Here is an 8,939-nt window from a genome sequence, read left to right as displayed (position 1 = left end):
TTGCTGTGTTCGAGTAGAACATGTACTCCGGACCGTTTCCCGGGAATTGTCGGTACCAGTACAACCAGTCGCTAGCACTGACACTGCCCTCTACTGTGCAATTCAGGGTCACCTTCTGGCCGGGAGTTCCGGAGAATCCCGGAGTCTGGTGGATCGTCACCGAGGTCCCGTCTGGAAAAAAGAGACGGGGGTGGCAAAAGGCAGTGAATGAACACGGAGACCCGGGTCAACAGGGAAGGGGAGAAAGATGGTGCTTTGAGGGAAGGAAAGAGAAGAAATGAAGTTGGGAAAGATGGAGAGGAGGACGGAACTTAGAGGCGGCGGCAGGTAATATCGTGCACGGACGCGAGGGTTCGTTAATAAATTTAGAAATATTCGGAGACTACTGGAAGGTAAAGCACGTGAATGGGATCCGAAATGAAGAGAGCAGCAAAGAAATAAAAATAATATTTTTGTCAACATCACTCACATTGGAAGGCGAGCAGCAACCGCAGAATTAAAAGCATCTTCCTTGGAGGGTTTATTCTCTCAGTGATGAAAGTGTTGTGTGCGGCAGAGACGAGTCCATTCACTTGTTACTGATATCAGTGACGTCGGTGGACTTGCGGAAGTAGCGATCAGCTACGCCCCTTCTGTGAACCTATCCGATCTCAGGGATGTGTTGTTACGCTCCACCAATTAAAGCAGCCAATTCTTTCTCTCTCTCTCTCTGCCTCTCTCTTTCTCTCTCTCTCTCTCTCTCTCTCTCTCTGTCTGTCTCTCTCTCTCTCTCTGTCTCTCTCTCTCTCTCTCTCTCTCACACACACATACACGCTCTGTATCTATCTATCTCTCTACTCAATTCCGTCACCCTCTCCACGCCCAACATCTCTCTCTTGCTGGTTTTCAATGCTCCTTCGTCTTCGGATTTTCGCAATACTAGAGATCCGGTTTGAGAAGAGGGGCCACAATTCACCAAGTTTTTATTGAAAACACGAATCTTTCTGAATAATGACAGCACTCCAAACCACATGTGACATTTTAGTCCGTCGGCAACTCCCCGTTGTTAGCCTGTTCCATGTCGCAGAGCTCCTGTCTCAGAAAGCTGGAGAGTTCCAGAGTACACCGGGAACATGTTGACTCTCCTATTTCGTCAGACGAAGCATTTGGAATCTGTATTCTAAGCACTTCCAGATCGCAGCTAATCCACATGAAATACCCTGTGTTCTGCATGGAGCAGGTCCCTATATATCGGCCGGCACGCTGACATACACCAAAATTTCCAGATCTGCACACGCTAGCAAATCGGCTAGCAGCCCGTATACGCCGACAACCCCAAAACCATGCGCACCCCAAATTCCGCCTGAGAAAACTATTTATGCTAGAACCCCCAAGATCCGCCAACACCCTCATATTCTGTCATCTTCAGAGATTGGTGAACGTCAATATCCCTCTGTTCCTTCCTCGGACTCCATGCTCTGTCATTCCCGGGGTGTGTCCTACGGCTGTTCTCCCATCTCTCCCTGTTTCTTAACTATCCGGCTGTCTCCGACCCTAGGCTGCAGAATCAAGGAAAGAAGGTGTGGGGAAGAGCATTGGGGATCACATTCACCTATGTGAATGTTTAATAAGGGGAGGAAATTAAATGCCACGGGAAAATACCTCCACCCCATTTTTCACTGATTGGCCGCAACGGCGCAGCACCTGACAGATAGACCCTCCTCCCACCCAATGATTGACAGGAGTCGTATTTCCTGTTTTGCTGACAGCTCAGACTCTTCTGACGGCGAGGTTTTTGTTCGGCTGCCCCGTCACTTTGAGCCGCCGTGAATACTCCAGGCGCAGAAATACACGGCCGACGAATTCGCCTCCAGTTTGTCGGACTTTAGGAGGAATTCGTTGCTCTTCGGTCGCTCCGCCGTAAAGCCGTCGACCATTTTATCTGGTTGGACGTACTTAGCTGCGTTCGAGTAAAACATGTTCTCCGGACCCTTTCCCGGGTACTGTCGGTACCAGTACAACCAGTTAGTATCACTGATAATACCGTCCACTGTGCAACGCAGGGTCACGTTCTGGCCGGGAGTTCCCGAGACAGCCGGAATCTGGTGGATGGTTACCGAGGTCGCGTCTGGAAAAGAGATGGGGGTGGCAAAATGCGGTGAACGAACAGGGAGACCCTGGTCAACAGGGAAGAGGAAAAAGAGGGAGCATTGAGGGAAAAGAGAAGAACTGAAGTTGGGAGAGCTGGAGAGGTGGACGGAATTTAGAGGCGGCGGCTGAGGGAAGATAGTGGGAGGTTGCGACGATTCTTAACTAAATATAAAAAGATTCCCAAAGACTACTGGAAGGTAAAGCAAGTAAGGGGAATCTGAAAGTAAGAGAGTAGCAAAGAAATGAAAAGAATATTTTTTTGTTCAAATTCACTCACAGTGGAAGGCGAGGATGAACTGCAGAAATAGAAACATCTTCCTTGGCGGGTTTATTCTCTCAGCGATGAAGGCGCTGCGCACAGCAGAGACGAATCCATTCACTTCATCCCCGCTTGTTACATATCGCAGTGACGTAGGTGGATTTGCGGAAGTAGCGATCAGACACGCCCCTTCTATAATCCTGCCCCCATTCGAGGGATGCGTTGCTTCCGCTGCACGAGTTTGACCACCCAACACTCTCGTGTCTAGCCGTATCACTACCTCAATACTTCTTCCTCTCCACACTATATCTCATTCTGTGATTTTTTTGTAGTATATGCCTCTTAGTCTGTTGATTTTCACCAACCATCTACAACCTCTGGTTCCACTCCTTTTCCCCTTTCCTCCGTGTCCCCTCTGCTCTCATCTCGGAAATCTTCTTCCACCGTCTATGTCTTCCATGTACTGTACCCCCTTCCAGCTTCCGATAAAATGTGTCCTCTCCAATACGCACTCAACTGCCCGCTCAAATGGCCTCAACTATCACCAACTGTCTTGTGGTCCTTTTCCTTCCATACTTTATTATTCTAGAGTCCCTTCCAGTTCCGATGTGATGTTTCGGTACTAAACATTGACTGGTTATTCTCCTCCATAGATAATACTTGACGTCTTGAATCACACCCGCGTTTCTTGTTTGTTGGAAACAGGGCATAGAGTAACGTCTCTCAACCAGCTCTTCCCAGAGTCAGTGTTCGGTTTTAGTTGCGCTTCGCTCTTCTCTGAACCAGGTGGAACGAATGCGTACGTCCGATCAAAATTAGCTGAATACCCACGTAAACCTCTCCCCAGCGGAATTCTCTCTTTCTTGCTCTACCCCGCCCCCCCCCCGCCACCCCGCCGATGATTTCTCTCTTCCCCTACACCTTCATGCACGCTTCTCAGTCACAAATAAGCTGAAGTTGTTTGTCGGGCGCACTGAACATCTCCTTCTGTGTCTGTCTCACTGTCAGTCTAATGCTCTCTCTGTCTACTGTCCTTGAATACCATTTATCACCTCTGAGCTGTGACTGTCTTCTCTGACCGTCCTTTTTTTCCATCTGTCTAAAAATCTATCTTTCTTTCTATCTATCTGCCCATCTTTCTATCATTCTTTCTGTCTGTCCATTTATCAATCCGTCTATCTTGTTAACTATTCATGACCTTTTCAGTTTGGTACTTTGTTTACAGAATGACTTCGTCTTGTCAGGCAGCCTCAACGAGCTATTAGAGAGAAGGGGCGCGTTACGTCAGAGATAGGCCTGAGTCAGAGCAGCTGACGTAATTCCCAGAATGATGCACAGAGCGATGAATGGGCATGATGTAAGTGCAGGGAGACTGCATATAGTTGGAAGTCACAATTCTGTTGGCCTCACTGGGAAGTTATGATCAAAACGGTCATGTAACGAAGAACAAATATGCAGTCTGAATTCTCACCAGTCTGATCATCGGAGGGAAGCTTTCACCGAAACAACAAAAAAAGACGATATGTGTGTAGAATCGTTACAGCTATTTTAATGTCTAGCAAGAGAAATACATGAGAAGAGCAGGTGCGATATCATCGCCCTTTATTTCTCTCAGTGGCCGTATCGCAGCGCCATCTGTCGGACAGGATCACACCCGCGCTTCGAATGACATCAGGTCGGTGAGATTTTTGTTCAGCTCCTCCGTCTGACCCAGTCAATGTGATCACTCCAGGCATAGAAGTACACGGCTGACGAATTCGCGTCCAATGCGACGGATCTCAGCCTGAAGATGTAGGTGCTCGGTCTCTCTGCGGTAAAGCCGGACAGCGGCCCCTTTGGTTGTACGTTGCCGGCAACCATAGAGTAGAACAATATCCAGCCCCTGTCCCGGGTACTGTCTGTACTAGAACATTCTATCAGCCGCTTTGCTGCTCCTCTCGACAGTACAGTATAGAAGGGGGAGGACTGAAGTTGGGGTATTTTCGGGCAGCCGTCGGTATGGAGAGGTTCCGAGGAAGAAAGATCAGAGTGAGAATGGAAATGGACGGAGAAAAGCGCAGAATGAGACAGAAAAGGCACAGGACGAGAGGAAGCGATGATTATCCTAGTAAAAGATAGGAAAAAGTGTATTAGCAAATATCCCTCACAGTGGAAGGCGAAGATCAGTTGCAGAAACAGGAACATCTTCCCTGGAGGTTTATTCCGTCCCAAGTGAAAGTGTTGTGTCCAGGAGCAATGAATCCACTCACTTCAGTCCAGCTTGTCATGTAACTCAGTAACCTAAATGGTCATTGGTGATACGGATGGCCACGCCCTCTGCTTCTTTTGGCCAATCACAATCGAGGCATGTGGAGTTATAATTTGCCATGTTATCATTGCACTTTCTTGACTTACCAAATCCGTCTCCCATCGATAGACAAGTGTTGATTGACTCGTCGCATTCTCTTCTTCCTTATCTCTCTTTCTTGCGCTCTCTCTCTCTCTCTCTCTTTCTCTCTCCCTTCCTATGCCGGCCATGGTGGATTTCAATATGGAATGAAACGTTGAAATCGAACTGAACACGGACAGCAGAAGTAGACAGGTTATTGTTCCTGTCAGGTGCCTGGCATTGGGCTAAGAAGGAATCGATGAACTGGCCAACGGAGATCCCCTATTCCGGTGTTATCAATTGGAAAAGTGCTCTGAGTGATGATTAGTACAGAGAGAGCAGAGTGCAGGCTCGAAGCTGTTGGCCCGGGGCTCTCACTCTTTATCTTTCTCTCATTCTCTCTCTCTCTCTCTCTCTCTCTCTCTCTCTCTCTCTCTCTCTCTCTCTCTCTCTCTCTCTCTCTCTCACTCTCTCTCTCTCCCTCTCTCCCTCTCTCCCCCCACCGACTATTGTTCCTACTAATGCTCACACCTCTCATAACTTCCTTATCGGTGTATCACTTTATTTATTTATCTTGATATGTATCTTTATGTATCTGAGTATTTATGTCTGAATTAACAGATCTCAATTCGCAAATTATGATCGATGATTTCTTTATTTGTCCCATCTACATGGAACGTCAACGACCATCACGATTCTGTCTGTACAGATAGATCAATAGACAGTGAGATAGATAGATAGATAGATAGATAGATTGATAGACAGATTGGCAGTTAGATAGATAGATGTACAGGTACATAGATAGATAAATAATCCAAAATGACTGAATATAAACGTTTAATCATAGAACTCCATTCTCGTTCTTGTTCTGTTCGCCCGTGACACATCCCAGCTCTATAAAAGCTCTGACAGATGAAGTCGTGGTTGTCAAATGTTTCCCACGTCGGACAGTCCACCTGTGACTCAACCTTCACTTTGGTCCTATGTGATTATCAATGGATCAGAGATAATTAAAGAAGGCTGAAACACGCGAAGGCGTGTAGTGCAAGGAAAGGTGTATAAAAGGCACGGTCCTGTGCCTCGGAGCTGAGCAATACCGGACCAGAGTAAAATGGATTCTATGCCAGATACAAAATGAGTTGTGAAACGCAATCTGCTACTGCCGCCCTAGTGGTGTGAATCAGCTTATGAAGCTCCCAGCGATAAGGCAGAAGGTTTATGTCAAACCAGATTCGGCTTGTCTAGCTCTGTGAGCTGATACCAATGCAGAAGAAGAAATCGAAGTCGGAGGGCGAGGCGCCTTTCACTTCCAGTTTGAACAGTGTGCTGCTCGTTCTCGTGGCCGCGTCGGACTCGGTTGTGTACTTCGTGACGATGCCTTGCCCAGTGGAGAAGATAAGAGCTTCTGTTGCCCGGCCGTGTCTCTGACTGTACAAAACATATTGCTACCGTCAGTATTGAGCAGCGTGATGTGACGTTGACTGACTCGCCAACTCCAGTTGACAAGGAGGGAGGCACCTGTTCCACCTACACGGCCAGAACGCCTGCAAGGTGGAAAATCTATTAGACTATTACTTTCTCTCAGTAATCGACCAGGTATTCTGCAAAGTCAGAGAGAAGGAACACGTGCCCTTAAAAATTACTGGCCATCCTTACTAAGTCCCAACGAGATATCATCCATTGGACTAATGAACAGCACGTGAAAAGTACCATAGCAAAGAAACGCGCCGTGCGCCAATTAGACAAACTTAGAGCAGAATGAAAAATTACACCGGGATATCTTTATCTTTATATTGCGATAGAGTTTAAGAGTCGCGATGTAATGATGCAGCTCTATAAAACTCTGGTTAGGCCACACTTGGAGTACTGTGTCCAGTTCTGGTCACCTCACTATAGGAAGGATGTGGAAGCATTGGAAAGGGTACAGAGGAGATTTACCAGGATGCTGCCTGGTTTAGAAAGTATGCATTATGATCAGAGATTAAGGGAGCTAGGGCTTTACTCTTTGGAGAGAAGGAGGATGAGAGGAGACATGATAGAGGTGTACAAGGTAATAAGAGGAATAGATAGAGTGGATAGACAGCGCCTCTTCTCTGGGGCACCACTGCTCAATACAAGTGGACATGGCTCTAAGGTAAGGGGTGGGAAGTTCAAGGGGGATATTAGAGGAAGGTTTTTTACTCAGAGAGTGGTTGGTGCGTGGAATGCGCTGCCTGAGTCAGTGGTGGAGGCAGATACACTAGGGAAGTTTAAGAGACTACTGGACAGGTATATGGAGGAATTTGAAGTGGGGGCTTATATGGGAGGCAGGGTTTGAGGGTCGGCACAATATTGTGGGCTGAAGGGCCTGTTCTGTGCTGTACTATTCTATGTTCTATGTTCTATATCTGACAACTTACCCGAATTTGATCAGCGTTTAGAACCCGGAAGTGAACCCCCTTTGCGGTATCTCCGATAAACATACAAATAGACACTTCCAAGTTTAATCCCGCCCGCCGGAGAGGATGTATCATTTCAATGACAAAACACAGAGGGGCCTGGGACGGCCGTCCACATTGATGGTCTGATCTTGCAGTTGAGAGACATGAGTAGTAAAGGAGGATCCGAATTTCGGAACCTTTATCAAGCTAAACCTCGGCAAATGTCGCGATACGTAACTCCGCCGAACACCAGCCCTCTCCATGATTCTATGATGTTTTGACTGACTTGGGATCAATAGCATTCAATGTGTCCAACATGCCAACATCAGCCCCAGGCAGACACCAGCCGCTTTGCTATCAAGTGTAGCAGAATGCCAGCATTGAGGAGAAGCACTTTGCCTTGTCTGTTTGGACTACGACTATGCTACTGTCCGGTTGACGGCTGCGTCACTTCCTGCGCGTCATACCCGATCATCACTTCAGATCACATACGGAAGAAGAGCGAATTTGGAAGTGCAGTTGGTGTTGAACGAGAGTTTCATTAATTGTTGAGCAAACAGACGTAGGAAAGACACTTGTTTCGATTGGGTAATTAATCAGAGGTTCAGGAACTACTGCCAGTAAAAGTATAATTATGAGTTTTTCTGGGAAGCGTTTCTGAATTACTTCAGGGATCCTTGCCTTTTTCACTAATCTGATTTCTAGACATTACGTACTGGGTTGTGCGAATGGGAAGAATCAAAATGCAATTGCAGTGTTATGCGGCCGCGACCCGGTCAGTGAAGCTCAATGCGCAGCGACCCCTACTGGTGGGAAATAGCGGGTTCTGAGCCTTCAGCAATTGTGCAGAACAGTTTTTGCCAGAGACGGCTCGACTTCTCAACCCCTGTGCGCTACTGCAGGCGCAGAAATAGACGGCCCAGTGAGAATGCGAGGCGTTCTTTAGTTCCAGTTGAAAGAAAGTACTGTTGGATCTTGTTGCCGCGTAGGATTCCGACGTGTAACTGTTGACTATATCTTTCCCAACAGAATAGAAAAGAGCTTCTATTGCTCCGACCTGTCGCTGTCCGTACTAATACATATGATCATAGTCCGAATTCAGCAGCGTACATTGGACGGTACTTGACTCTCCAAATCCAACTGACAGGGAAGGGGGCGACTGCTCCACGTCAACGGCCAGAATCCCTGCAAGGGAGAAATTCCATTACAGCCTCATTTATCTCAACAAATGTTTGCCCGTTCTCTGAACCTGAGTTACCTTCCCCAGAACAATTGTTATCCTGACTTACGCGGGATCAATGGCACCATCAGCGGAAGACAATATGTTTCACGCATCATCATTCACAGGATAGATACGAGCGGGCTTTGGGATGGAGAACCGTTCAAGTCCAGCTTTCAAAAGAAGTATTCTGCGCTGCCCGATATAATTGCACATGTCGATTGGCCCTGTGACGTCTGACACTTCCTGGGTAATTTCTTCTGTCGTCATTGGAAAGCCAAAAGAGAGTGGCCTTCGCGTTAGTGAGGGAATGTAACTACAGGACTGCAGACACACACACACACACACACACACACACACACACACACACACACACACACACACACACAGACACACACACACAGACACGCTCAGACGCAAACACTCCCGTACATACACAGAGATCTATCTATCTATGCCTATCTTCCTGAGTTATTAGTAATGCATTCGTGTGTGTGTGTCTGCTGATACTGGACTCTCTGGCTGAAAGCGCGTCAAAGTCAC

Source organism: Mobula birostris, chromosome 13, assembly GCF_030028105.1.
Source record: "Mobula birostris isolate sMobBir1 chromosome 13, sMobBir1.hap1, whole genome shotgun sequence".
Classification (NCBI taxonomy): Eukaryota; Metazoa; Chordata; class Chondrichthyes; order Myliobatiformes; family Myliobatidae; genus Mobula; species Mobula birostris.
The sequence above is the reverse complement of the archived record's forward strand: the minus strand, read 5'-3'. Positions refer to the sequence as shown.